Genomic DNA, 27308 nt, shown 5'->3' on the forward strand with positions numbered 1-27308 from the left:
TTTTTACTTATATGACCTGGTGTACCACATTTAAAACATTTGGTACCATGGGGCCTTCTTACACCTCTGGGATTTGTCTCTCTTATCCAAGCCTCATTACTGTAGTTAAGAGATTCAACACTATTAGTATACTGAATCCATTCTTCCAAAGGAGCTGATCTGATCTTTAATGGTGTAAGTATTCTTTTGCATTCTGCATTAGCATTGTCAAATGCCAAGGACTCAGTTAATACTTTTCTTAATTCTTTATCTGATACAGCTTTTGTTATAGCTGTGTTCAGCCTTTGTAAAAAATCAGTGAAGGGTTCATGTGGTCCCTGAAATATCTTTGTGTATACCTCAGTTGCTTTTCCAGGTTCTGGAATTTTTTCCCAAGCATTTAGAGCTGCTGTATGGCATAGGGATATTGTATGCTCATCATAAATGGCTTGTACATTCCTGTCAGCGAAACATCCCTCACCAAGTATTTGATCTTGGGAGATCTCAAAACCTCTGAGTTTACCTTGTTGTTCTAAATTTCTTGCCTCTTCTCTCAACCAGCTTTTCCACTGTAACTGCTGGCTATATTCTAGAACAGCTGAAATTAACTGATGCCAGTCATCTGGAATGATTCTATGTGAGGTAGACCACGAATTTAACATCTGTTTTACGTATGTGGAGTGTATCCCATATGTAACTACTGCTTCCTTTATATTTTTAAAGTCCCTTGTTGAAATTGGTTGTAATGTATATGTCGTATATGGCTCGGGGTGTGTGTCATCTGCTGGCTTCTCATGGATGATAACAGGATAAGCCATTGTATGAGAGCCATTTGGAGATGTTACAACCTGTATGGTCTTGCCCTTCTGCTTATTAGGTCCCTTGTCATGTTTATTTAGAGTTTCCTCCAGGGCTTGTAAACGAGCACCTAGGGTCTGTTCCAGGGAGTAAACCTCTTCTCTTGTAAGGGATTCCAGATTTTTCATGGAATCATGGAAGTTTTTATGTTCTTCTGAAACACATGATTCCATGGACCTTATCTTATCAAGTAATGATAATTTTTCTTCCTTATATATTGTCTGAGTAGCTACAACTTCACTCTGGAGAGTTAGTGTTCTATCCATTAAATACTCATATTTATTATCAATAAAAGCAATTTTGGGTACAAGCTTGTTTTGTAAATTCTGGTTAGCAGATTCCAGAGAGAGAATCTTTTTATGTAAGTCCTGGCCAGCAGATTCCAGAGAAAGAATCTTTTTCTGTAAGCCTTCATTGCTATCTTTTAAAACCTGTAATTCCTGGTTAGCAGATTCCAGAAAGAGAATCTTTTTATGTAAGTCCTGGTCAGCAGATTCCATAGACAGAATCTTTTTCTGTAAGCCTTCATTGCTAACTTTTAAAGCCTGTAAATCCTGGTTAGCAGATTCCAGAAAGAGAATCTTTTTCTGTAAGCCTTCATTGCTATCTTTTAAAACCTGTAATTCCTGGTTAGCAGATTCCAGAAAGAGAATCTTTTTATGTAAGTCCTGGTCAGCAGATTCCATAGACAGAATCTTTTTCTGTAAGCCTTCATTGTTATCTTTTAAAGCCTGTATCAGTCCCAATAATGACTCATCTTTGTTCTTATTATTAAACCAGTGTTTGAACACTGTGTGAATTATTACAATGAATGTCAAAATGGTACAGGCCAGATATGTCTTAGGGAGGTCGTATATTTCCAGGAAAATGTCATTCAGCATACAGGCAAAAAGGTTATTAAATTCTTGTGAGGTAATGTTGTCAGCCATATTACAAGAATTACTCAAAATTTGTTAGTCAGTTTTAAAGTGTAAAATTATCAAGTACTTTTACTTGAAAGAAGCTTACCTTTCCGTGGTTTTTGGGGGTGCAATAGCACTTTTCAGCCAGCAGGAGGCGTTGGTAGAGCTCCAAAGCAGGGCCTGCTGGCAACTTTGGCTGGCGGCAGCTGAACGCAGGAGCCAAGATGGCGGGGAAATGGCACTCGGAGGAGTGGGAAGATCTCACTCAGAGTGGTTTTCGCTGGTCTGGGGGATAAGCTAGGGAACTGAGAGTGGACTAGCTGCTCCCTTTTTCAGGAATGGAACCGTGTAGGTGTCCCCTGGTTAAATGGAACTTTGCAGGCGGTTTTAGGTACCCGCCAGCCGGGGAGGAGGCTGAGGGAGGGAGCCGCCTGGGCCTTTGGAATTTGCCCCACGTGAGCGCCAGATATTGGTTAGATTATTAAGGCCACTCCACGTAGTTAAAAGGGAGGTTTATTTTGTGGTGTAACTTACAAATGAAGGGGTAGGTTACAGGGTCTGGCAAGGGTATAGCGCAGTCCGGCGGTGTTCTCTGGAGAACTCTGCTCGGTCTACCTCCAGCGTCCAGAGTCCGGGAACCAAGAGACAGAGCTCTTCCTGATCCTTCGTCTTCCGCTTCCTCTTCTGCCCCGCCTTGTGGGCGTGACCATTACTGAAGCCTCAGTGGGGGTTGGAACTTCCAGGCCAATGCTGGGATGGCTACCCACTACATGTATGTATGTATGTATGTATGTATGTATGTATGTATGTATGTACGTATGTATGTATTTACGTGTTTAATGTCAGTGACTTGGGTTACAGGTTTACCACAAAAGCCTGATGATGAGTTCATGTCCTGGAACCCACACAAAAGTAGGAGAGAAACTCTCGCAAACCCCCCCACCCACCCACACACACACAGTAAGAAATGTACCTTTTTGTTTTTCAATAAAAGAATTTGAACATTGGGAAGAAAATGCTACAAATTTGAGTTAAATTTAATGAGTTGGGAGATAAAAAGAGGAAAGTATCATAATCTCAGTTATGTCCTTTGGAGAGATCTGGTCAATGGACATCATAAACATTCTCAGATTAAAGGAAAGATACAGGCAAACAAGCCTTGTACAGATTGCAGCCACAGTCAGATAGGGAAGGTCAGTCCCTGAACTTGGATGTAATACAGTCAAGGACAAGTGGTATATCAAGACAAATTCAGTAAATGACTAGGAAAGCCTCAGTTAAGCTTGTCAAACACAGAGGAAATTATTGACCAATTGAATGGAAACTTGGGATACCAAACAGAACAGCCAATGACAGTTTATGATAGAAACAGAACCACTATGATTCAAAATACAAAATTGTATCAACGTATGCAGTAGTATTATGTTCACTGAAATGGTAATGATCAGAAAGTGAAAAATGAAATCTTATAGACATTCATAACTGAAAATTTCACCATGCCTGCACTTACAGCAGACAATATTCTTTGAAGAGCTTTTCCTCTTTTGTTTTTATATTGTATATTCAGTGGCGGTACAACCAGCGGAGCACCCTCACTAAGACCCCATGATTCTCTGGAAGAAGTTTAAAATTAAGGTTACAAAGGTGTCAGATATTTTCTCATGGTTCTTGTAAGGGTTCTTTAGACTTTTAGGAACCACTGTACTCAAGGAGTCCTACAATGTAAATAGAGCCTGGGCAAAGGAAGTTTGAAAGTTGTTTATTGCTCAGTGGTGCTCCACTTTCAGCAAGGGGAAATTAAAGATACAGTGAACACTTCCATAAAATTAAGATTAACAGGAGTTGTAATGGGTCTTCAAACTGAAGAACACTGTATCTACCATCCTCCATCCCAAAATAAAAGCAAAAATCTGTTTGAGGTGGGAATTATGAGATACCAATTCTTATTTGAGGAACAGTCATATGTTTATTTTATTTATAACAATATTTTGTAACTTTGGCTGTAAAAATTTTGTGTGTCTTAAATAATTGTTACTTGAAAATCAGCTTTACAAATCCTCCCTCCCCATATTCCTCAAGGTACCTAATGAAGAATATTGCATCACTCACTACAAAATACTTAACACAAATGAAAAGGTATTGAATAAAAGAAGACAATGTTTTCTATTTTAATTCATGAATATTAACACAATAGCCACTAGATGAAATATAAAATTAACCTAGACCAACATTTACCTGAGATAATTTGTTATCACATATTCCTAATAATTATCAAATGAAGGTGCACTAATTTTCCCCCACACACAAAAAGAAAAATCAGATTGACTCATTGATAATTGTGTTGGTGTTAAATGAACAATTTTCACCTGAGATAATGGTCCCTGGAGATTTGGATTCACAGCTGAATCCCTCTAGACTCTTCAGAGACTTACTCACAGTGGTAAACATTGATTGTGAGAGACAGCTAGGACATTATAAAAAACATGCTATAATTATCTTGACTTTCTACTATAGAAAGAATCCTCATTTCAAAAGGTGAGTATACTACTGACTTCCCTCTGCCTTTAGAGAATACTTTGTGTTTTGAAAATGTTTACATATTTATAAGGTATTGTTGAGAAACAAGTCAGATATAATCAAGAAAAATGTTAATGGAATCATCTTATAATTTCATTGTCAAATTCCTGTGAATAGTTAGGCATAGAATTCAGTTTTCAAAGCTTTCTTATTTATCCAAATACTTAGAAGACTGGAAATCCACATGGTCTCTCACAGCATGTAAGCTGAGCAAGCCACAGAGAGCTATATATTAAGCCCTGCTTCTCCATGGTCTCTGCTTCAGTTCTTGCCTCATTTCCATCTTTGAGTTTCTACCTCAATGGTGGACTGTGACATCAAAGTATTAGCCAAAAAACCCTTTCCCCTCCAAGTTGGTTTTGGTTGATGTTTTACAACATCAAGTGCTGCTACAGGAAGAGAGAACAATGACAGAAAGATAATGAGCCAGTGGTCAAAGAAACATTCTATGAAATATGCAACATTGGGAAAATAATGAAAAACAGTGTTAAGTAGTGCAGGAACAGCACAGTTAATAACATTCTATTGAAAACTAAAAGAAAATAGAGGTCAACCCTGAGATGAACCACCAGGACCTTATAGTTACAGATTCAGGAAGCTGTGTACAATCTTTGATTAAAGAAACACAGAGCAATTCATATCTGAATTAAATTTTTGAAATGAAACATGGAAATACATTGAAAGTACCAAAGCCAAAGAACTCATAATTTAGAAAATAAGTTGGGTCCATAAGATGTTTTCTCATCTGTTAACCGTGAAGTCAAAATGAGGGGCCTAACATTTTTCCTTTCCTTTGCCCTGCTTTTGTTTGTTTTGTTCTCTCTCTCTCTCTCTCTCTCTCTCTCTCTCTCTCTCTCTCTCTCTCTCTCTCTGTATGTTTGTGTGTTTGTCTGTATGTGCATGTGTTTGTGTGTGTGTATATCAATGTATTGTAGAGCATATGTAAATGTGATAAAACAACATTCAGGATTCTGTTATCCCCTTTCAACTTGTTTTTAAGGCACAGCTTCACTTTTTTTCTGTCCCACTGTATACTCCAGGTTAGCTGGTATCAAGCTTCCAGAAGATTCTCCAGTCTTTGCTCTCATCTCAAAATAGCACCACTGGGAATACAGATGTACACTAACCAAGTTAGCCTTTGGTGGGTTTAGAGGAGTGAAAACAGGTCTTCAGGTTTGAGTGACAAGCACCTTCACCTACTGAGTCATCACATCAGGCCTGGTCTCCTCAGTACTAGTAAAAAGTTGTGATGTTGCACTATGGGTTTTCTCTCCAGGGTTAACTTTCCTAAAGTTGTATATCATCTTTTTAATATTCTTTTCTCCCCATTCTTTCTAACTCAGTGTGAGGTGCTGGAGACATGACCAAGGTAGTAGATTTTGAAAAACAAATGACTAAGCTCTATACTGTCTAAATGATACATCAAATATACAAATATAATAACATAGGTTAGTAGAAAAAGAGGAAACAATGTCTTTGTGAACATTAATTTAAAAAATAGGAGTTGCTTCTTGAATATTAGAACAAAGAATATTACTAGGTATACATATATATATATATATATATATATATATATATATATGTTATATAATCATAAAACTTTTGAATGTAAAAACTAAGAGATGGAGAAGACATTGTATGTTGTCAGAGATGAAGAGAATTGGGAAGAGAGGGATATTCCTATGGTTATAATTGACAGAATGAGCAATCTTCATGGTGGTCAACATGTTCTGTGTCTTGAATGTACCTCAATTCTGTGTCATTATACTGATTGTGACATTTTACTAAGGTGTGGAGAAATGCAAAAAAGTACACAGAGAGTCACTATGGTATTATCTCCTACTATTGCCTGAGAATTTGTCACTAGCTAAAATTTTAAAATTAAATTTAAAAAAGATGGCACCATGTAGAGATGTATAAAAAGGACCTTGTTTGCAGAAAGCTTTGAAGTTTGAGGTAAACATATTTCCACTGCACTATATCCTTGTTCATTCATGACATTTCCAATTCTGTTAAAAAAGCAAGTCAGCTACTCAAGTGTCAGTCCACATAAGACACCATTTTTTCATAAAACATGGCCTCACTTTGTATTGGCAACACTGTTCTGTATATCTTCAAGGCACAGACACTGATAGGTAATAATTTTCCTTTTCTGTTGATATGAGAATGTTTATTTCTTAGCCCAGCTGTGGTGGTGCACAACTTTAATCCCAGCATTCAGGAGGCAGAGGCAAGTGGATCTTTGTGAGTTCAAGGCCAGCCTGGTCTATAGAGCAAGATACAGGAAAGGTGCAAAGCTACACAGAGAAACCCTGTCTCAAAAAACCAATAAACAAACAAACAAACAAACAAACAAACAAATAAATGAATGAATAAATAAATAATTAGTAAAAGGTTTATTTCTCATTTTTATATTAGAAGTTAATTGGTAGGCTTTTAAAGACATTTGTTGTGGAATTTTGTTTTAGGATGAGTTCCTACGGCTTTTGTTAACAATGCAAAGACAAGTTACATTTGTTTGATTAAATAAAATTAACCTGTGGTCAAGAGGCTGAGTCAGCAACTAGCTGACAAGAAGTGGTAGGGAGGAACCACAGGTACTGAGGATTCTTTTTCTTTTAATTTATTATATTTGTGTTTTAATTTTACACATCAGCCATGGGTTCCCCTGTCATCCCCCTCCCACCTCCAGCCCCCTTTCCCCCATTCCTTCCCCTCCATTTCCATCTCCTCCAGGGCCGAGACTCCCCTGGGGATTCATTTCAACCTGGTGGATTCAGTACAGGCAGGTCCAGTCCCCTCCTTCCAGGCTGAGCAAAGTGTCCTGTGTAAGCCCAAGGTTCCAAACAGCCAGCTCATGCACTAAGGACAGGTCCAGGTCCCACTGCCTGGGTGCCTCCCAAACAGTTCAAGCTATTCAACTGTCTCACTTATCCAGAGAGCCTGCTCCAGCTGGGGGCTCCACAGCCTTTGGTTCATAATTCATGTGCTTCCATTTGTTTGGCTATTTGTCCCTGTGCTTTTCCAATTTTGGTCTCAACAATTCACACTCTTACAGTTCCTTCTCTTTCTCGACAATTGGACTCCTGGAGCTCCACCTGGGGCCTGGCCGAAGATCTCTGCATCCACTTCCATCAGTTATTGGATGAGAGTTCCAGCACAACAGTTAGGGTGTTTGGCTATCTGATCACCAGTCTAGGTCAGATCAGGCTTTCTCTCGACCATTGCCAACAGTCTACAGAGGATGTATCATTGTGGATTTCTGGGGACCTTCCAGCACTCTGCCTAGTCCTGTTCTCATGTGGTCATCATTTATCATGGTCTGTTATTCCTTGTTCTCCCTTTCTGTTCTTGATCCAGCTGGAATCCCCTGCTCCCCTAAGCTCTCTTTCCCTCAAACCTTGCCCTTCATTACTCCCACTCTCGTCCAGGTTGTTCATGTAGATCTCTTCCATTTCTCTGTCATTGGGTGATGATCCCTGTGTCTTTCCTAGGGTCCCATTTTCTAGGTAGCCTCCCTGGAGTTGTGTAGCAATCTAGTCATCTTTGTTTTACATCTAGTATCCTCCTATAAATGAGTACATACCATGTTTGTCCTTCTGAGTCTGGGTTACCTCACTCAGGATGATTTTTCCTAGATCCATCCATTTGCCTGGAAACCTCATGATCTCATTGGTTTTCTCTGCTGAGTAGTACTCCATTTGTGTATATGTACCATATTTTCTTTATCCATTCTTCAGTTGAAGGGCATCTAGGTTGTTGGATTCTTAAGTGAGGGTGGAGCAGAAGGACAGGCTGCTTTTGTGGAGCCATGAGCAAGAAGAGAAGGTTAGCTATTTGTCATTCATCCTCCCTCAGTGAGCAGAATTTCATCTCAACCTTTGAATCCTGCGTTCTGTAGAAGGGTAGAGATCTAGATAAGGCTTTCCTTAGTTGCGCAGAGAGCGCTGATTCCTGAGGGAACAGAATTCCTGCTGGTTCTGGCCCTTGTGGCCAAACTGCTGCTAATAACTTCAGAGTTGTAGTTGCTAATTAGGACAACCACTGTAATAAATAAAACAACGTTTTGGCTTACCAATGTGGGGCATATTTCCATAGGGCCTGAGAAGGGTTTTTAAAAAATGAGAGAGAGAGAAAAGAAAAAAGAAATGAAAAGGAACATGGATCCTTTAAGAGGCACTGCTGTTCAGCCAGCAGCTCTAAATAAAAAATGTCAAGCTGACTAAAAACCACTTGTGGCAATGCAGCTACCAGCTTCCTACAGCTAGGAAAGTTGAATGCACTTCTGAGTCATGATCCTTTGAACCTCTGACTGGGCCATGAGCTTTTAGGCTTGGCTTTCCAAATCAGAGAGGCAGGCAGAACCAGCCAAAAGAGCTGATATATATATATATATATATATATATATATATATATATATATATATATATATATATATAACTTTAATTTTGTATCAATGTATTATATTTCCCTAAATGATAACTAACATCCATAACTCACCAAACACCAAAAGCCTCCCACACTCCTCTTGAGAATGTGGGCATTGTGTTCTCCAAACTGCCCCCTGCTGTCTTTGGATGAAGTGACATTTGAGTGAACTGAGTTCTTCCTGCTGGATACCATGTCCTATGACTGCTATGTGGTCACCTGCTCAACTCTGCTCTGCTCTGCTCCACACAGATGTCCTCCACAGTCTGCATCATCCTAGTGGGAGCTTCCTACCTACATAGATGTGTGACAGCCTAGACATTTACTGGGTGTTTATTAAATATATCCTTCTGTGAAACATTTAAAATTAATCACCTTTTCTGTGACTATTCACCATTTTTGAAGCTTTCTTGTTCTCTTGAGTTTTCTTCAGAAGTTACCCCAGAAATCTCTTAGGGTTCCATCATTGTGGTCACTATGTTTATCATTGCCCTGTCTTATGTCTGCATCATTATCTCAATCCTGGTGTGTTCTACCAAAGGCCATCAGAAGGCCTTCTCAACCTTCACCTCCCACCTTACTACAGTCACCATGTTCTATTGGACCATTGCATTCATTTATGTGATACCCAAATCCAGATGCTCCATAGAAGAGAACAATGTGATGTCTGTGTTCTACACAGTGGTGATTCCCATGTTTAAGTCTCCTATCTACAGTCTCAGAAACAAAGATGTTAAAGAAGCCATGAGAATATTGATGATGAATGCTCACTGGTATTCATAAATATCTGGAATTTTAAGTGGTGTGATGAACTTTGATCTTCCAGATGGAATTGTCAGTGTGCTATGGAAATTTATAATTACATTGATTATATTTTGACATAAAGTTTATCATCTTACTATCAAGAACATCATCATAGAACCAATTGGTTCACTAAGATAGCAATATTTAGCAATTTTCTCTCTGTTTTATCCCCTCATTAGCCATTTTCTGTAGACAAATGTCTAAATGGTCTTAATGAATAAAAAACATGGAGCCAGAAATTTGAGTTAAAGCCCTAGAGAAAGATCAGAGGAAGAGGACAAACCATGTGCTAACCTCACTTCACCACCTCCATAGCTTCCAAAGAGAGCTTCTTCCTGTATGCTCATGTTTGTATGCCTTTCCTGTTCTGTTCTCTCATTGGCTCTCTTGGCCCAGGTACATCACTTCCTCTTCACACACAGCTCTGTCACTTTCTGTCTGTCTGTACAGACCTCCAGACTTCTATGGTTGGTACTAGGTTTAAAGGTGTGTGTCACCATACTTGGCTCTGTTTCCTAGTGTGGCCTTGAACACCCAGAGATCTTGCCTGCCAAGTGATAGGATTAAGGGTGTGTGATACTGCTGTCTGACTTCTTTGTTTACTTATAATGAATGGCCTTTTCCCTCTGATCTCCAGACAAGCATTATTTATTAAAGCACAAATAAAATATTGCCACATTTCAGCACAAATAAAGTATCACCACAATGTTCTACATGTATGGACACAAGTCTCTCACATAAGTTCTTTGTTCTTTGCATATAGCCTTTAGAATGGAAAGTGTAGAATCATCTGGAATCCTTTGAATGAAAATAATATTGCCACCCATGACCTTAACCTGAAAGAAAATACTTTCTGTTCCATAGAAATCTAAGTCTTAAAGGCAGAAATGTGGGTGGGTGGGAAGCTGTGTTATCAACAGGATTCCTTTGGTATCTTATCCAGCCAACTCAAGAGATTACTCAAATATTCTTTTCTACTAATCCTTTCTTTTTAGCAATCTATTGAGTTCTATGCCTTAAGGAGCCCCTTAAGAACATCCTACTGGGTATAATTGGGAGTGATTTTACTCCTGTGAAGATGAAGATATAGGGGTTCAGTTTTCTTGGGTTGTTTCAGTCATGAGATTTACTGTGTACTTCTGCTGTATCTTTTGAAAACCTTATTTCTTTGGCGCCTCTGAAACTGTAATTTCGTTTTTCCCTTTGTTATTAAAAACAGATTATTTACTCATACAATATATTTTGATTGTGGTTTTTCCTTCTACTCCTTCTGGTTCCTCCCTACCTCCTTGCCTATCTAGATCCATTAATTTTGTGTCTCTCATAAGAAATGAATAGGCTTCTAAAAGATACAAACACAACATAACAAATGAAATATAATATAAAACAAAATCTACCACACTGATTTTGGATAACACAAACTAATGGAAGGAAAAGAGCCACAAGAGAAGGCACAAGAATCAGAAACCCATATTTTAACACACCCAGAAGTTCCATAGCAATACTAAACTGAATGCTATAATACATATGCAGAGAACCTGTTTCACTACCATGAAGGTCCTGTGCTTACTGCTACAGTCTCTGTGAGTTCATATGAGCTTTTTTCAGTTGGTTTAGAGGGCCTTGTTCTCCTTGTGTCCTCCCTCACCCTCTGGCTCCCACAGTCCTGCACTCCTGCCTCCTCTTCTTTGTGGTTCTCTGAGCTTTGTGAGGGGACTAGATGGAGACAAATTAGAGATTAGATGTGATCATTTAGAGCTATGTAAGGTCTGGCTGTGGCTGTTGATATGTTGCAGGTCACTCTATCTGTAAACCCCTGGAGGGAAGGGGTGAGAAGATGCATCATCAACAACACAGACACTGGGAGTCAGGTGAGAAGCAAGCAGCATACTCCTTTATTGAGGATATGAGGTGAACCTACATGTCCCCTTCCAATTTCCCATTGGCAGCTGGAGACTCTCTTAGCTCTGTTGTCTCTTTCTCATTGGCCCCCAGCATTCTAATGGTTGTGTGTCACCAATCACCAGGTGCAGTGTCAGACTCCAAGTTGGCTCAGTGGGAAGTAGCTATCAGGCATGCCTATGTGCACTACCCATAACAAAGCAGCTGTAGGTTTATCAGGCTAGCTGGCTGTGCTCCTCCTATACTGAGATTTATTCCCATCTGTGCAGGAGGAAAATGGATTTGTTGGTCAAAGAAAACATTAAAGCCAACAAAGTCATAACAGAAAACATTAAAGCCAACAAATTCATAACACAAGATGTCCAGGAATTATGGGATACCATGAAAAGACCAAACCTAAGAATAACAGGGATAAAAGAAGGAGAAGAATACAGCTCAAGGCATAGAAAATATATTCAACAAAATCATAGAAGAAAACTTAACTAACCTAAAGAAGGACATGCCTATGAAGATATAAGAAACTTACAGAATATCAAATAGACTGGACCCAAAAAAGTCCCCTTTTCACATGGTAATCAAATCACTAAACATACAGAATAAAGAAAGAATATTAAGAGCTGCAAAGGTAAAAGGCCAAGTAATTTATAAAGGCAGATGCATCAGAATAACACTCAAACACTCAATGGGGACTCTGAAAACCAGAAGGTCCTGGACAGACATTATGCAGACACTAAGAGACCATGAATGCCAGCCCAGAGTACTATGCCCAGCAAAACTTTCAATCACCATAGAGAGTAAACAAGATACTCCATGACAAAACCAGATTTAAACAATACCTACCCACAAATCCAGCCCTATTTATAGCACTAGAAGGAAAAAATCCAACCTAAGGAAGTTAGATGTACCTACAAAAATATGGGCAATAGATAATCTCACAGCACCAAATACCAAAGAAGGAAAACATACACAAGCTATAACTAAAAAATGAACAGGAATTAACTAATAACCACTGGTCATTAGTATACCTTAATATCAGTGGACTTAATTTGCCTATAAAAAGACACAGGCTAACAGAATAGATATGAAAACAGGATGTATCCTTCTGACAAAGAAGAAACACACTTCAACTTTAAAGATAGACAATATCTCAGAGTAAAGGGTTGAGAAAAGACCTTCCAATAAAATGGACTTAAGAAGTAAGATAGTGTAGCTAGCCTAATATATAACATTATAGACTTCAAAGTAAAACTAATGAAAACATATCAAGAAGGACATTATATATTCATCTCAGGAAAAATCCATAAAGATGAAGTCTCAATTCTGAACATTTATGCCCTTAATATAAGGGTACCCACATATGTAAAAGAAAAATTACTAAAGCTTAAATCATACAACAAACCCCACAAACTAATTAGTGAGAGAGTTCAATACCCCACTCCCATCACTGGACAGGTTTGCCAGACAGAAACTTAACACAGAAATAAGGGAACTAACACATGTTAAAACTTAATAGACATCTACAGAACATTCTACCTAAACACAAAAGAATATACCTTCTTCTCAGCATCCCATGGAACCGTCTCTAAAACTGACCACGTACTCAGTCACAAAGCAAATCTTAACATATACAAAAAAAAAAATTGGAATATCGCCCTGTGCTTGATCAGACAGCCATGGCTTAAAGTTAGAATTTAACAATAACACAAATCACAGAAATCCTGCAAACTCATGGAACTGAATAATGCTCAATGGAATCACCAATGAGTCAATAAATAAATAAATAAATTAATTAATTAAAGACTTCTTAGAATTTAATGAAAGTGAATCCACAATATAACCAAACTTATGAGACACTATGAAAGCAGTACTAAGAGGAAAGTTCATAGCACTAAATGCCTATATAAAGAGGTTGGAGAAATCTCACACCAGTGAATTAACAGCACACCTGAAAGCTCTAGAACAAGCAAAGTCACCCAGGAGGAAAAGATGTCAGAAAACAATCAAAATGAGGGCTGAATTAAATAAATTGAAACAAAGAAAACAATACAAGAATCAATAAAACAAAGAGTTGGTTTTTTGAGAAAATCAAGATAGACAAACCCTTATCCAAACTAACCAAAATGCAGCGAGAGAATATCCAAATTAACAAATTTAGAAAAGAAAAGGGAGCTATAAAAACAGGAAATCCAGAGTATCATCTGGTCATTCTTCAAAAATTTGTACTTCACAAAATTGGAATATCTAAAAGAAATGGGCATTTTTTTGAGAGGTATCACATACTAAAGTTAAATCAAGACCAGATAAATTTAAAAACACTTATAGACTTAAATAGACCTATAATCCCTAAGGAAATAGAAGCAGTTATTAAAAGCTCTTAACCAAAAAAAAAAAAAAAAAATAGTCCAAGGCCAGATGGTTTCAGCATAAAATTCTACCAGAATTTCAAGGAGGACCTAATAACAATACACCTCAAATTCTTCCATATAATATAAACAGAAGGAACATTGACAAGCTCATTTGAATAGGCTATATTTACCCAGATGCCCAAATCACACAAAGATGCAACAAAGAAAGATAATTACAGACCAACTGTCCTCATGAATATTGACGCAAAATTACTCAATAAAATACTAGCAAACTGAATCCAAGAGCACATAAAAAAATACATCAACAACCATGATCATCTTGGCATCCTCCCAGAAATGTAGGAATGGTTCAACATACAAAAATCTGTCAATGTAATATACAATCTAAACAAACTGAAAGAAAAAAAACCACATGATCATCTCATTAGATGATGAAAAAGCCTTTGACAAAATCCAACACCCCTTCATGATAAAGGTCTTGGAGAGATCAGGAATACAAGGAATATACCTAAACATAATGACAATTTACAGTAAGCCGATAGTCAACACGAAATTAAATGGTGAGAAAATTCAAAGCAATTCCACTAAAATCAGGAACAAGACAAAGCTTTCCACTCTATTCAATATAGTTCTTGAAGATCTAGCTAGAGCAATAAGATAACAAAAGGAGATCAAGGAGATACAAATTGGAAAGGAAGAAGTCAAACTTTGCAGATGATATAATATACATAAGTGACCCCCAAAGTTCTATCAGGGAACTCCTACAGCTGTTTCAGTAATGTGGCAGGACACAAGATTAACTAGAAAAAAAATCACTAGGCCTCCTATATACAAATGATAAATGGGCTGAGAAAAAAAACCAGAGAAACATCACCCTTTACAATAGCCAAAAATAATATAAAATACCTTGGGGTAACTCTAAGCAAGCAAGTGACAGACCTGTATGACATGAACTTTAAGTCTTTGAAGAAAGAAATTGAAGACAATATTAGAAAATGGAAAGATATCCCTTGCTCATGGATAGGTAAAATCAACTTAATAAAAATGTCAATCTTACCAAAAGCAATCTATAGATTTAATGCAATCACCATCAAATATATCAACACAATTCTTCACAGACCTGGAAAGAACAATATTCACCTTCATAAGGAAAAACAAAACAATCCAGGAAAGCTAAAAGAATCCTGTACAATAAAGCAACTCTTGGAGGCATCATCATCCCTGACTTCAAGCTCTACTACAGAGCTATAGTAATAAAAACAGTTTGGTATTGGCATGAACACTGACTTGTGGACCAACAGAATCAAATTGAAGACCCTGACATTAATCCACACACCTATGAACACCTGATTTTTGACAAAGAATCCAAAACTGCCTACAATGGAAAAAAGAAAGCATCTTCAACAAATGGTGCTGTAATAACTGGATGTCAACATGTAGATTCAATTGCAAATGGATCCATATCTGTCACCATACACAAAACTCAAATCCAATTGGATCAAAGACGTCAACATAAATCCAGTTACTCTGAACCTCACCAAAGAGAAAGTGGGAAGTAGTCTTGAATGCACTAGCACAGGAGGCCACTTCCAAAATATAACACCAGTAGTACAGACACTGAGAGGAACAATTAATAAATAAGACCTCCTGAAACTGAGATGCTTCTGTAAGGTAAAGGATACAGTCAATAAGACAAAATGAGAGCCTACAGGATGGGAAAGATCTTTACCTACCCCACATCTGACAGAGGGCTGATCTCCAAAATATATAAAGAATCCAAGAAACTAGACAACAAAGTACCAAACACCCTAATTTTAAAAATTGGCTAAAGATCTAAACAAAGAATTCTCAACAGAAAAATCTCAAATTAAAAATGACTCTGAGATACCATCTTACACCTGTCAGAATGCCTAATATAAAAAACACTGATGAGAGCTTATAACATCAGAGGATGTGGAACAAGGGGAATACTCCTCCATTGTTGGTGGGAGTGCAAACTTGTATAGCCCCTTTGAAAGTTAGTATGGCAACTTCTTGGAATATTGGGAATCCATCTATCTCAAGACCCAATAATACCACTCTTGGGCGTATACTCAAGGCATGCTCAATCATAACACAAGGACACTTGTTCAACTATTTCCATAGCAACATTGTTTATAATAACCAGAACCTAGAATCCTAGAACCAACTTAGATGCCCCTCAACAAAAGAATGGATAAAGAAAATGCATTACATATATACAATGGAATATTATTCAGATGTAAAAAGCAATGATATCCTTAAATTTGCAGGTAAATAGATGGAACTAGAAATATCCTGAGTGAGGTAGCTCAGACTCAGAAAGGCAAACATGGTATGTACTTACTCATAAGTGGATTAAAGATACTAGGTGTAAAGCAAAGGATAACCAGACTACAACCCACAGCTGCGGAGAAACTAGCTAACAAGGAAGACCCTAAGAGGGACACATGAATCACCCTGGGAAGGGGAAATAGATGAAATAATGCTGTGGGATGATGCCTTTGTACACTGGTTTAATAAAACACTGATAGGCCTGTAGCCAGGCAGGAAATATAGGCAGGATGAGCAGACAAAAGGACTGCTAAGAAGAGAAAGAGCAGAGTCAGGATTCACCAGCTAGACACAAAAAAAGCAAGATGTGAAGGCAGAACTGAGAAAAGGTACCAAGCCGCATGGCTTAACATAAGTAAGAATTATGGGTTAATTTATGTATAAGAGTTAGTCAGTAGTAAGCTTGAGCTAATGGCCATTACAGTTCATAATATAAGCCTCTGTGTGTTTACTTGGGTCCTAGCAGCTATGGGACTAGTGGGTGAGAGAGATTTCTCCTGTCCATAGGACAGGCAGAACACAGGAAAACTTCAGCTACAAATGGTGCCTAATGTGGGGCAATAATTTTCACCTAAAACCTGAGAAATCTTTTAAAAAAGGGTTCTAAAATGGAGCCAAGAGCAGCTTCCTAGTTGTGTCTCTCAGGAAAGCTGTGATACAGAGACACTGTGGTGTGCAGACTTGAGCTACAGTATGGCATGTTCATGGTGCTCAGGTGTGACCCAAGTAGCATGGCAGATTCCTGCCACTGTACACAGAGGCATCTCCAAGTCACACAGTATGCTGCATGGTGGATTTAGCTTTTGCTAGTAAAAAAAAGAGGTTTCTGGACTACACACTGCTTTAATGGAGGTATAGATCCACTGCTTCTGAGAGTTGGTGGTACACATGTCTCCCAGAGCCAGAGCTGATGGTAAACATACCACCTCCATGTTGAGAAACAGAAGTGGGCAGATCCACCAGCCCAAGCTGCCATTTCTGTCCTAGTAATGGTGCAGTTTAAAACAATAGATTCACAATAAGTCAGATTGAGATGGAATAAGACTTTAAATGGTTTAAAGTGTGTATAAAATGTATATAGGCTTGTTAGAGAGAGGAAAAGGAATATAGAGTTATATAAAGAAATACCCTAACTGTCATCATAGAGTCTTCATTCTGTATCTGATGGAAGCAGATGCAGAAAGCCACAGCCAAGCATCAGACTGAGCTCTGGGAGTCCAGTGGAAGAGAGGGAAGAAGGATTATATGAGCAATGGGGATCAGAATCATGGTGGGGAAAGTCTATAGAGGCAACTAAACCAAGCTCATGGGAACTCACAAACTTTAGACTGATAGCTGTGGAATCTGCATGGGACCTTACTAGGCCCTGTTCCTACTGGAGACATTTGTGTAGTTTGGTCTGTTTGAGGGGTCCCTGCTAGTGGGATGATGATCTATCACTGGTGCATGAGCTGGCTTTTTGGAGCCTATTTCCTATGGTGAGATGCCTTGCTCAGACTTGATGAAGTGGGAGGGGCTTGGTCCTGCCTAAACTGAATGTACCATACTTTGCTGACTCACTATGGGAGGCTTTATTCTTTTGCAGGAAGGGATGAGGGGTGGGCCAGGGAGAGGGAGGCTGGGGTGGGGAGCAAGAGGAGGGATGTGAGGGGGATCTGAGGTTAGTATGTAAAAAGAATTTTAAAAAATTCTTAAATAAAAAATATCAATCACTATAGTAGGCCATCCCTTAGGTATTAAAGAATGCATGGGCATTCCAAGCTGCAAAGAGCCCATTGACTGAATCACCTTATTTATATCTCTTAAATCTATTACCATTCTCCATATTCCAGATTTCTTTTTAATGACAAATAAATGTGAATTCCAAGGACTGGTCAATTCTATAATATGTTGAGCACTTAGCTTCTCCTGTACCAGCTGTTCTAGTGCTTGTAATTTTTCTGATATCAAAAACCATTATTCCACCCACATAATGTCAGTTAACCATTTTAAAGGTAGAATTGTTGGTATCTTTGAAAGATCAACAGCTGGGGTTCTACTAATGTATAACTTGAACAATCTTGATTGCTCTTGATAATGCCTTTTAATATTTTTCTCAGAAGCATTTTTTATTTTGTGGTTTGTTTCTGAGATTGGAGGAATGTTAATCTGCAACAAATCATGTCCCAATAAATTCATGGTTATGATCACTACATATGGCTTACTTTTTCTGTCTGTCCCTATGGCCATATACACTCGACTCATTCTGTACTTTGTTTTACTTGAGATAATGATCCAATCCCTAAAGGCAGAATATTTATGCCCTGAAGAGGCCAATCTCGATGCTAAGGTTTTGGTGAAATTATCATTACATCTGTCTCTGTGTCTAGTAATTCTTCAATTACAATGCCATTTATCTGTATTTTTAGCTTTGGTCTCTGATCATTTACATACAGCACTTTGTCAAAACACTTGTTTTTTGGTCTATCCTATTTTTTTTTTAATTTAATAAAGCTATTTGGTCCTTGATCACATCCACAGCAGTATTGTTTTTAACAACAGGCACTAGATCTTTTAATTGCTCTGCGGATGAATTTCTCCCATGCTGACAGGGAATGACTAAATCAAAGTTGATCTATGGGGCCCACAGGAGGTCACATAGGCTATTACCCAACAGCAAAGGGTTACCTTCCTATCCCTGGTTGATCTACATTCAGTAGTCCAATGTTGGACTTTGCACACTGTCTGCATACTCCAAAAAGCTGAGGTCTTCTGCTTGGAATATCTCTAGACAAAATATTGCTTATAGTAACTCCTTGCTACAATCCCTTTACCAATGACCTTTCTTACCATGGTTAACACATCTGACATTTTGATTTTTCTTAAAAACTTTTAGAAATTTCTTATTCTAGCAGAGTAGCACCATAAGCATCATCTCCAATATTAGCTTTATTTTTAATCCACCCATCCATTGATGTAGATCTTGCTTTTAAAGGCCTAATCACAATTTTCTGACAAACCACCTTACTAATTTCCATAGTAGTTGTATAAGTTTGCATTCCCACCAATAGTGGAGGAGTGTTCCCCTTGCTCCACATCCTCTCCAACATAAGCTGTCTTCAGTGTTTTTGGTCTTTGCCATTCTAACAGGTGTAAGATGGTATCTCAGAGTTGTTTTGATTTGCATTTCCCTAATGACTAAGGATGTTGAGCAATTCCTTATTAAAAGTCTTTTGGTCATTTGAGATCCTTCTGTTAAGAATTCTCTGTTTAGCTCTATAGTCCAATTCTTTTTTTATTCATTATATTTGTGTTTTAATTTTACATGTCAGCCATGGGTTCCGCTGTCCTCCTCCCTCTTGCACCCACTCCCACCTTATCCGTAGCCCCTCCCCTCCATTCCTATCTCCTCCAGGGCCAAGACTCCCCTGGTGATTCAATTCATCATGGTGGATTCAGTACAGGCAGCTCCAGTCCCCTCCTTCCAGGCTGAGCAAAGTGTCCCTATGTAAGCCCAAGGTTCCCAACAGCCAACTCATGTGGGACAGGTCCAGGTCCCACAGCCTGGGTGCCTCCCAAATAGTTCAAGCTATTCAATTGTCTCACTTATCCAGAGGGCCTGATACAGTTGGGGGCTCCACAGCTTTTGGTTCATAATTCATGTGTTTCCATTAGTTTGGCTATTTGTCCCTGTGCTTTTTCCAATCTTAGTCTCAACAATTCATGCTCTTACAGTCCCTCCTCTTTCTTGACAATTGGACTCCTGGAGCTAGCTCCACCTGGGGCCTGGCCGAGAATCTCTGCATCTACTTCCATCAGTTATTGGATGAGGGTTCCAGCATGACAGTTAGAGTGTTTGGCCATCTTTCTTTTGACCATTGTCAGTAGTCTACAGTGCATGTATCCTGTGGATTTCTGGGGACCTCTCTAGCACTTTGCTTCTTCCTGTTCTCATGTGGTCTTCATTTATCATGGTCTGTCATTCCTCGTTCTCCCTTTCTGTTCTTGATCCAGCTGGGATCTCCTGCTCCCCTAAGATCTCTTTCCATCAAAACTTGGCCTTCATTACTCCCACTCTCATCCAGGTTGTTCATGTAGATCTCATCCATTTCTCTGTCATTGGGTGATCCCTGTGTCTTTCCTAGGGTCCCGTTTTCTAGGTAGCCTCCCTGAAGTTGTGTAGCAGTCTAGTCATCTTTGTTTTACATCTAGTATCCTCCTATGAATGAGCACATACCATGTTTGTCTTTCTGAGTCTGGGTTATCACACTCAAGATGATTTTTTCTAGATCCATCCATTTGCCTGCAAACCTCATGATGTAATTTTTCCTCTGCTGATTAGTACTCCATTGTGTATATGTACCATATTTTCTTTATCCATTCTTCAGTTGAAGGGCATCTAGGTTGTTTCCAGGTTCTGGCTATTACAAACAATGCTGATATGAACATAGCTGAGCAAATGCCCTTGTGGTATGATTGAGCATTCCTTGGGTATATGCTCAAGAATGCTATAGCTGGGTCTTTGGGGAGATGGATTCCCAATTTTCTCAGGAAGCACCATACTGATTTCCAAAGTGGCTGTACAAGCTTGCATTCCTACCAGCAGTGGAGGAGAGTTCCCCTTGCTCCACATCCTCTCCAGCATAAGCTGTCTTCTGTGTTTTTGATCTTAGCCACTCTGACAGGTGTAAGGTGGTATCTCAGAGTTGTTTGGATTTGCATTTCCCAGATAATTAGGGATGTTGAGCAATTCCTTAAATGTCTTTCAGCCATTTGAACTTCCTCTGTTGAGAATTCTCCGTTTAGTTCTATAGCCAATTTCTTAATTGGAGTGTTGGGCATTTTGATATCTAATTTCTTGAGTTCTTTATATATTCTGGATATCAGCCCTCTGTCATATGTGGGGTTGGTGAAGACCTTTTCCCATTCTGTAGGCTGTCACTTTGTCTTGTTGACTGTGTCCCCTCTCCCCATACTTATTCAATATAGTACTTGAAGTTCTACCTAGAGCAATAAGACAACATAAGGAGAGTAAGGGGATACAAATTTGAAAGGAAGAAGTCAAGCTTTCTGTATTTGCAGATGACATGATAGTATACACAGGTGACCCCAAAAATTCAACCAAGGAACTGATATAGCTTATAAACACCTTCAGCAACATAGCAGGATACAAGATCAACTCAAAAAAATCAGTAGCCCTTACAATAGACAAACAAGCTGAGAAGGAAATCAGAGATACATCACCCTTTACAATAGCCACAAATGATATAAAATACCTTGAGGTTACTCTAACTAAGCATGTGAAGGGCCTATATGACAAGAACTTTAAGTCCCTGAAAAAAGAAATTGAAGATGTCAGAAAATGGAATGACCTCCCATGCTCATGGATAGGCAGGATTAACATAGTAAAAACGGCAATTTACCAAAAGCAATCTAAAGATTCAATGCAATCCCCATCAAATTACCAACACAATTCTTCACAGACCTAGAAAGAATAATACTCAACTTCATATGGAAAAACAAAAAACCCAGGATAGCCAATATAATCCTAATAAAACAACCTCTGGAGTCATCACGATCCCTGACCTCAAGCTCTGCTATAGTGCTACTATAATAAAAACAGCTTGGTACTTGCATAAAAACCAACATGTGGACCAATGGGATCAAATTGAAGACCCTGACATTAACCCGCACACCTTTGAACACACATTTTTTGACAACAAAGCCAAAACTGTACAATGGAAAAAAAAGAAAGAATCTTCAACAAATGGTGCTGGCATAACTGGATGTCAAATTGTAGAAGGCTGCAAATAGATCCATATCTGTCACCGTGCACAAAACTTAAGTCCAATTGGATCAAAGACCTCAACATAAATCCAGTTACTCTGAACCTGATAGAAGAGAAAGTAGGAAGTAGTCTTGCACGCATTGGCACCGGAGATCACTTCCTAAATATAACACCAGTAGCACAGACACTGAGAGAAACAATCAATCAATAGGACCGGTTGAAACTGAGAAGCTTTTGTAGAGTATAGTCCATTTCTTAATTGTATTGTTAGGTATTTTGATGTCTAGCTTTTTGAGTTCTTTATATATTCTGGAGATCAGCCCTCTGTCAGTTGTGGGGTTGGTGAAGAAATTTCCCCATCCTGTAGGCTGTCTTTTTGTCTTATTGACTGTGTCCTTTGCCCTACAAAGCTTCTTAGTTTTAAGAGGTCCCATTTATTATTAATTGTTGCTCTCAGTGCCTGTGCTACTGGTGTTATATATAGGAAGTGATCTCCAATCCAATAGTGTTCAAGACTACTTCCTACTAATCTTCCTCAAGACCCAGCTATACCACTCTTGGGCATATACTCAAGGAATGCTCAATCATACCTCAAGGACACATGCTCAGCTATGTTCATAGCAGCATTATTTGTAATAGCCACAACCTGGAAACAACCTTGATGCCCCTTAACTGAAGAACGGATAAAGAAAATATGGTATATATACACAATAGAGTACTACTCAGCAAAGAAAAACAGTGACATCATGAAATTTGCAGGTAAATGGTTGGAACTAGAAAATATCATCCTGAGTGAATTAACCCAGACTCAGGACAAACATGGTATGTACTCATGCATAAGTGAATACTAGTTATCTAGATAACTAGACAGTAACCCACAATTCCAGGGAGGCTAGCTAGGAAGGATAATCCTAGGAAGGATGTGTGAATCACCTAGTGATAGAGAAATGGATGAGATCTACATGAGCAAACTGGTGGTGAGGAGAGGAGAGGGCAAGGGATGGGGAAAGAGAGCTTAGGGAAGCAGGAGACTTGAGCTAGAATGGGAACAGAGTGGGAGAGCAAGGAAACAGATACCATGATAAATGAAGACACCATGGAAATAGAGAAAAGCAGAGTGCTAGGGAGGTTCCCAGGAATCCACAAGGATGATTCCAACATACACTACTAGGCAATAGTCAAGAGGTACCTGAGCTGGCCTACTCTGGTAATCAGATGGCTGAATACCCTAACTGTCATCATAGAACCCTCATCAAGTGACTGATGGAAGCAGATGAAGAGAAGAGGGATTCTATGAGCAAGGGATATTGAGAGCATGATTGGAAAAAGTACAGAGACAACTAGCCAAACTAGTGGAAACACATGAACTGTGGACCAATAGCTGAAGAGCCCCATGCTACTAGACTAGGCCCTCTGGCTAAGTGAGACAGTTGTTTAGCTTGAACTGTATATGGGGCCCCCAGGCAGTGGGATTGGGACCTGTCCCTAATGCATGAACTAGCTTTTTGGACCCTAGTGCCTATGGTGAGACACTTTGCACAGCCTTAGTGCAGGGAGGAGGGGCTTGAACCTGCCTCAACTGAATGTACCAGGCTCTGTTGACTCCCCATGGGAGATCTTGCCTTGGTGGAGGTGGGAATGAAGAGTGGGTTGGGGTAGGGGAGGCTGGGGAGGAGAGAAGACAGAGGAATCTGTGGTTGGTATGTAAAATGAATAGAAAATCTCTTAATAAAAAAAGAAAAGCACACTAAAAAAAAAGGCCTAATCACTCTTTTGAATTCTGAATTAATATATTCAAAAACCAAATATTTAATATTTGTCTTACTTCTGGATCTGATGCTTAATTCAATCTTTGCAAAAAATCAAAGAAGCCTTCTTTTGGGCCTTGTATAATTTTAGTAAATGACTCAGACCTCTTTCTTGATTCTTTAACCTTATCTCATGCATTTAATGCCATTGAATGACCTAGCACCAAGGTGTGGTCACCAAATTCAAGCTGCCTTGTTGATTCAGCATACTTGCCTTCTTCTAGAAACTGATCTTGGGAAATACTAATGTCTCTAGTCCTATTTCATTGTTCTATGACCCTAGCTTCATCTTTCCACCATGTTTGCCATTATAACTGAGAACCAGCTTCCAATATTGCTATAGCCAATTCTTTCCAATCTTGGGGTATAATTCTGTTCTTTTTTGCCCATGGGGATTTAATTGCTAGCCTACTCAATTAATACTACCCACCCACATCACGCCTTCCTTTGTCACTCATATCAGTTCTGTTTATGCTTCTCCACCACATTATAAATTTTAAAAGGTTGTTTCTTTCTAGTAAACTATCCACTAAATTATCAATTTCATCAGGATTATTTTATTTTGTAACATATCTTTAGTGTATGTTTGCTTTCAGGTTACAATAAATATTCAACATATAGAAGAAAGAAAGAATGATTCAATGGTTATCTCACACATTTCAGAAAGAATTTGAGGTCATGAAGTTAGAGACCACTGATTTTTGGTGTCTTTTCCTTACCTTCTTCCTAAACTATCCTCAAACATGTTGAGAAAGAGCTACAAAACTTCACTGATATGTAATTAATGATTTTTATTTGTCATTAACCTATCATGTCCCAATTATCCAAGCTCAGCTAGTACTAATGTAAAATTCAGAAAACAGTTAACATTATGATCTCAGAGATATGGATTCAGTGTTTATGGGGAGGCTAATCTTTATGTTCAGAGATTTGGGAAGTATATGTCTATAGTTCCAAGGTCTCATTGTAGTCAGATGCATCTTAAATTTTAGCAGATGCTTTTAGGTGACAAAGACTAGCAACAAGCTGTCAGGAGATGTGGTTATAAAGCTTTCACCATTAGAGTTATGAGGCTCAGTGGAAAGAGTCAAATGCCACCATATCTGATAATCTGACTTTGATCCCTATGATAATGTACATGGTCAAAGGAAAGAATCAACTCACACAAGTTGTTCTCTCTCTCTCTCTCTCTCTCTCTCTCTCTCTCTCTCTCTCTCTCACACACACACACACACACACACACACACACACACACACACACACACTAAATGAAGGAGAAAAGAAATTAAAGAAGCAGACAAGACAGGCTAGAGAGACAATAAAAGGAGATATAGGGTGGACTTAAGAGGAGATTGGATGGACTGGAGAGATGGCTCAGTGAATAAGATCACATGCTACTCTTGCTATAGGAGCTGCATTCAGATGCCTGAACCCACACTGTATCTCACAATCATCTACAATTCCAAGTCTAGGAAATTCAGCATACTCTTCTGCCTTTTGCAGGGAACAGGCATGCACATGGTGTACATCCATGCATGCAAAGCAGTCATACACATAAAAAGTAAAAATAAACATTTTTTTTTAAAAGATAAGAGAAGCAGACATTGGAGCGAGCTGGTCTATGGGAACACAAGGAATTTCTCACCTTTACCTGAGTATTGAAACTCACAGTGCCTTTTCCTGTGATAATAATGGCCAAAGCATTAGTAACAGATTTTATTGATAAATCATAGCCTCTGATTTCTATTTAATCTTGGAATCTCAACAGGAGAATATTGAATATCACAGCATCCATTCAACACATCTGGGTCATGGAAGTCATGGTACCCCCTCTTCTTTGATTGATCACCATCTAATAGTCAGAAAGTTCTGTCTCCTAATATGTTTCAATCTACAGTTTTCTTATTTTGTAACTTCTCTACATAATTTATTTGCATGTTGTCTGTCTCCTGGAAACCTAGAGTTCAATTCCTAGTCAGTCTCCTGGAATTATCAGTGTTAAAATTATCTAAGCGTATCTAGCCACTTTACCTTGTGTGCAGCCTTTCAGTGATTATGAAAGGATACATTTGCCTTTGTGTTGAATATCTATCTGCAGTCATCATCTTTCACTACTTTCCATCCTCAAGCCAATTCTCTTTTTATGTATTTTTCATTAGTGAGTAGAGATTACAGAATGGCTATCATTTGACAGTTACATATATGAATATAACACATTGAGAAAATAGTCATCCTTGTTACCCACAATCACCCTATTCTTAATACTTTATAACTGTCACTCCCTGCATACCCTGATCTTTACATATGCTGTCTCTTTTTCATTTAATTAATTAAATAATTAACTTTCCCAGTCTGATCACTGTTTTCTCTCTCTCCCTCCTCTCCACCCAGTCCCTCTTCCCGACTTCTACTCTCCCCCTGCCCCATTCACTCCTCATTTTTTCTCTTCAGAAAGTGCAGGTCTCCCATGTATATCAGCCAGCCATGGCATATCAATCTGCAATAAGACTAGGTATCTCCTCTCCTATTAAATCTGGATAAGGCAACCCAGTAGGAGAAAAGGGTCCCCCAAACAGGCAACAGAGTCAGAGACAGCCTCTGCTTCCACTGTACCAAGCTACACACTGTAACATATGTGCTAGGTCAGTTCTAGGCAAGCTCTCTGGTTTGTGGTTCAGTCTCTGTGAGACCCTATGAGCCAAAGTTAGATGATTATGTGGGTTTTCTTGTGATGTCTGTGGCTCCTCTGGCCTCCATAATCATTCCTACCCCTCTTCCATAGGATTCTTCAAGCTCCACCTAGTGTTTGGGTGTAGGTCTCTGTATCTGTTTCCATCAGTTGCTGAGTAAAGTCTCTCTGATGACAACTGGGCCTGGCAACATTCTATGGGTATAGCACAATATAATTAGGAGTCACTTTATTGACATTTTTTGCCAGCCATGTTTAGTTCTATCCTAGGTCTCTGGGATGTACAGCCTCTGGTTTCTAGTCTTCCAGGCAGTGTCAGGGGTGGTCTTCCCCCTTGTTATATGGGTCTTGAGCTGGACCAGCCATTGGTTGGCCACTCCCATGTTTTCTGTACCAATCTGCTATTTCTAATGTGCTTTCTTATACCTCCATTGCCCTAATATTGCTTTTATCTAGTCATATTGTAAGATTTTGTTTGTGTACTCTGTTTTCTGAGAAGTCCTTATCTACAATCCTGCTTGAGAAAAATGCAGCTCCCTTGGGCCTACTTCTTTTTGTTTTACCTTCTACATTTAAACTTAAGTACCAAAATTCCTCTAGAAAAGGAAACACATGGGTTTATATGATGTTGTAATAGTTTGGAGTCATATGAGGATTTGGGTATGTTGGTATCCACACAACCTCTATTGCTTAATAAATGCTCGGTAAACAGCTAAGCTGAATTGAGCTATCTTAAGCAACACCATGAGAACCTGTGTCTCAGTGAAGTGCAAGATGCTTGCCTGAAGAGAGAAAGCCTATCTTTCCCAAGTCACACACTTCTATATGACTATGGCTCTCCTCTCCATGGCCAAGAAGTAGAATTTCATGCCAGTT

The 27308-nt window shown here is 38.8% G+C and overlaps 1 pseudogene; it reads left to right on the top strand.

Annotated features, from left to right (window-relative positions):
• Positions 1-4113: 4113 nt before the first annotated feature.
• On the top strand, positions 4114-9527 carry LOC118577102 (annotated as a pseudogene).
• Positions 9528-27308: the final 17781 nt, after the last annotated feature.

The sequence above is a fragment of the Onychomys torridus genome, chromosome 1 (genome assembly GCF_903995425.1).
Source record: "Onychomys torridus chromosome 1, mOncTor1.1, whole genome shotgun sequence".
Classification (NCBI taxonomy): Eukaryota; Metazoa; Chordata; class Mammalia; order Rodentia; family Cricetidae; genus Onychomys; species Onychomys torridus.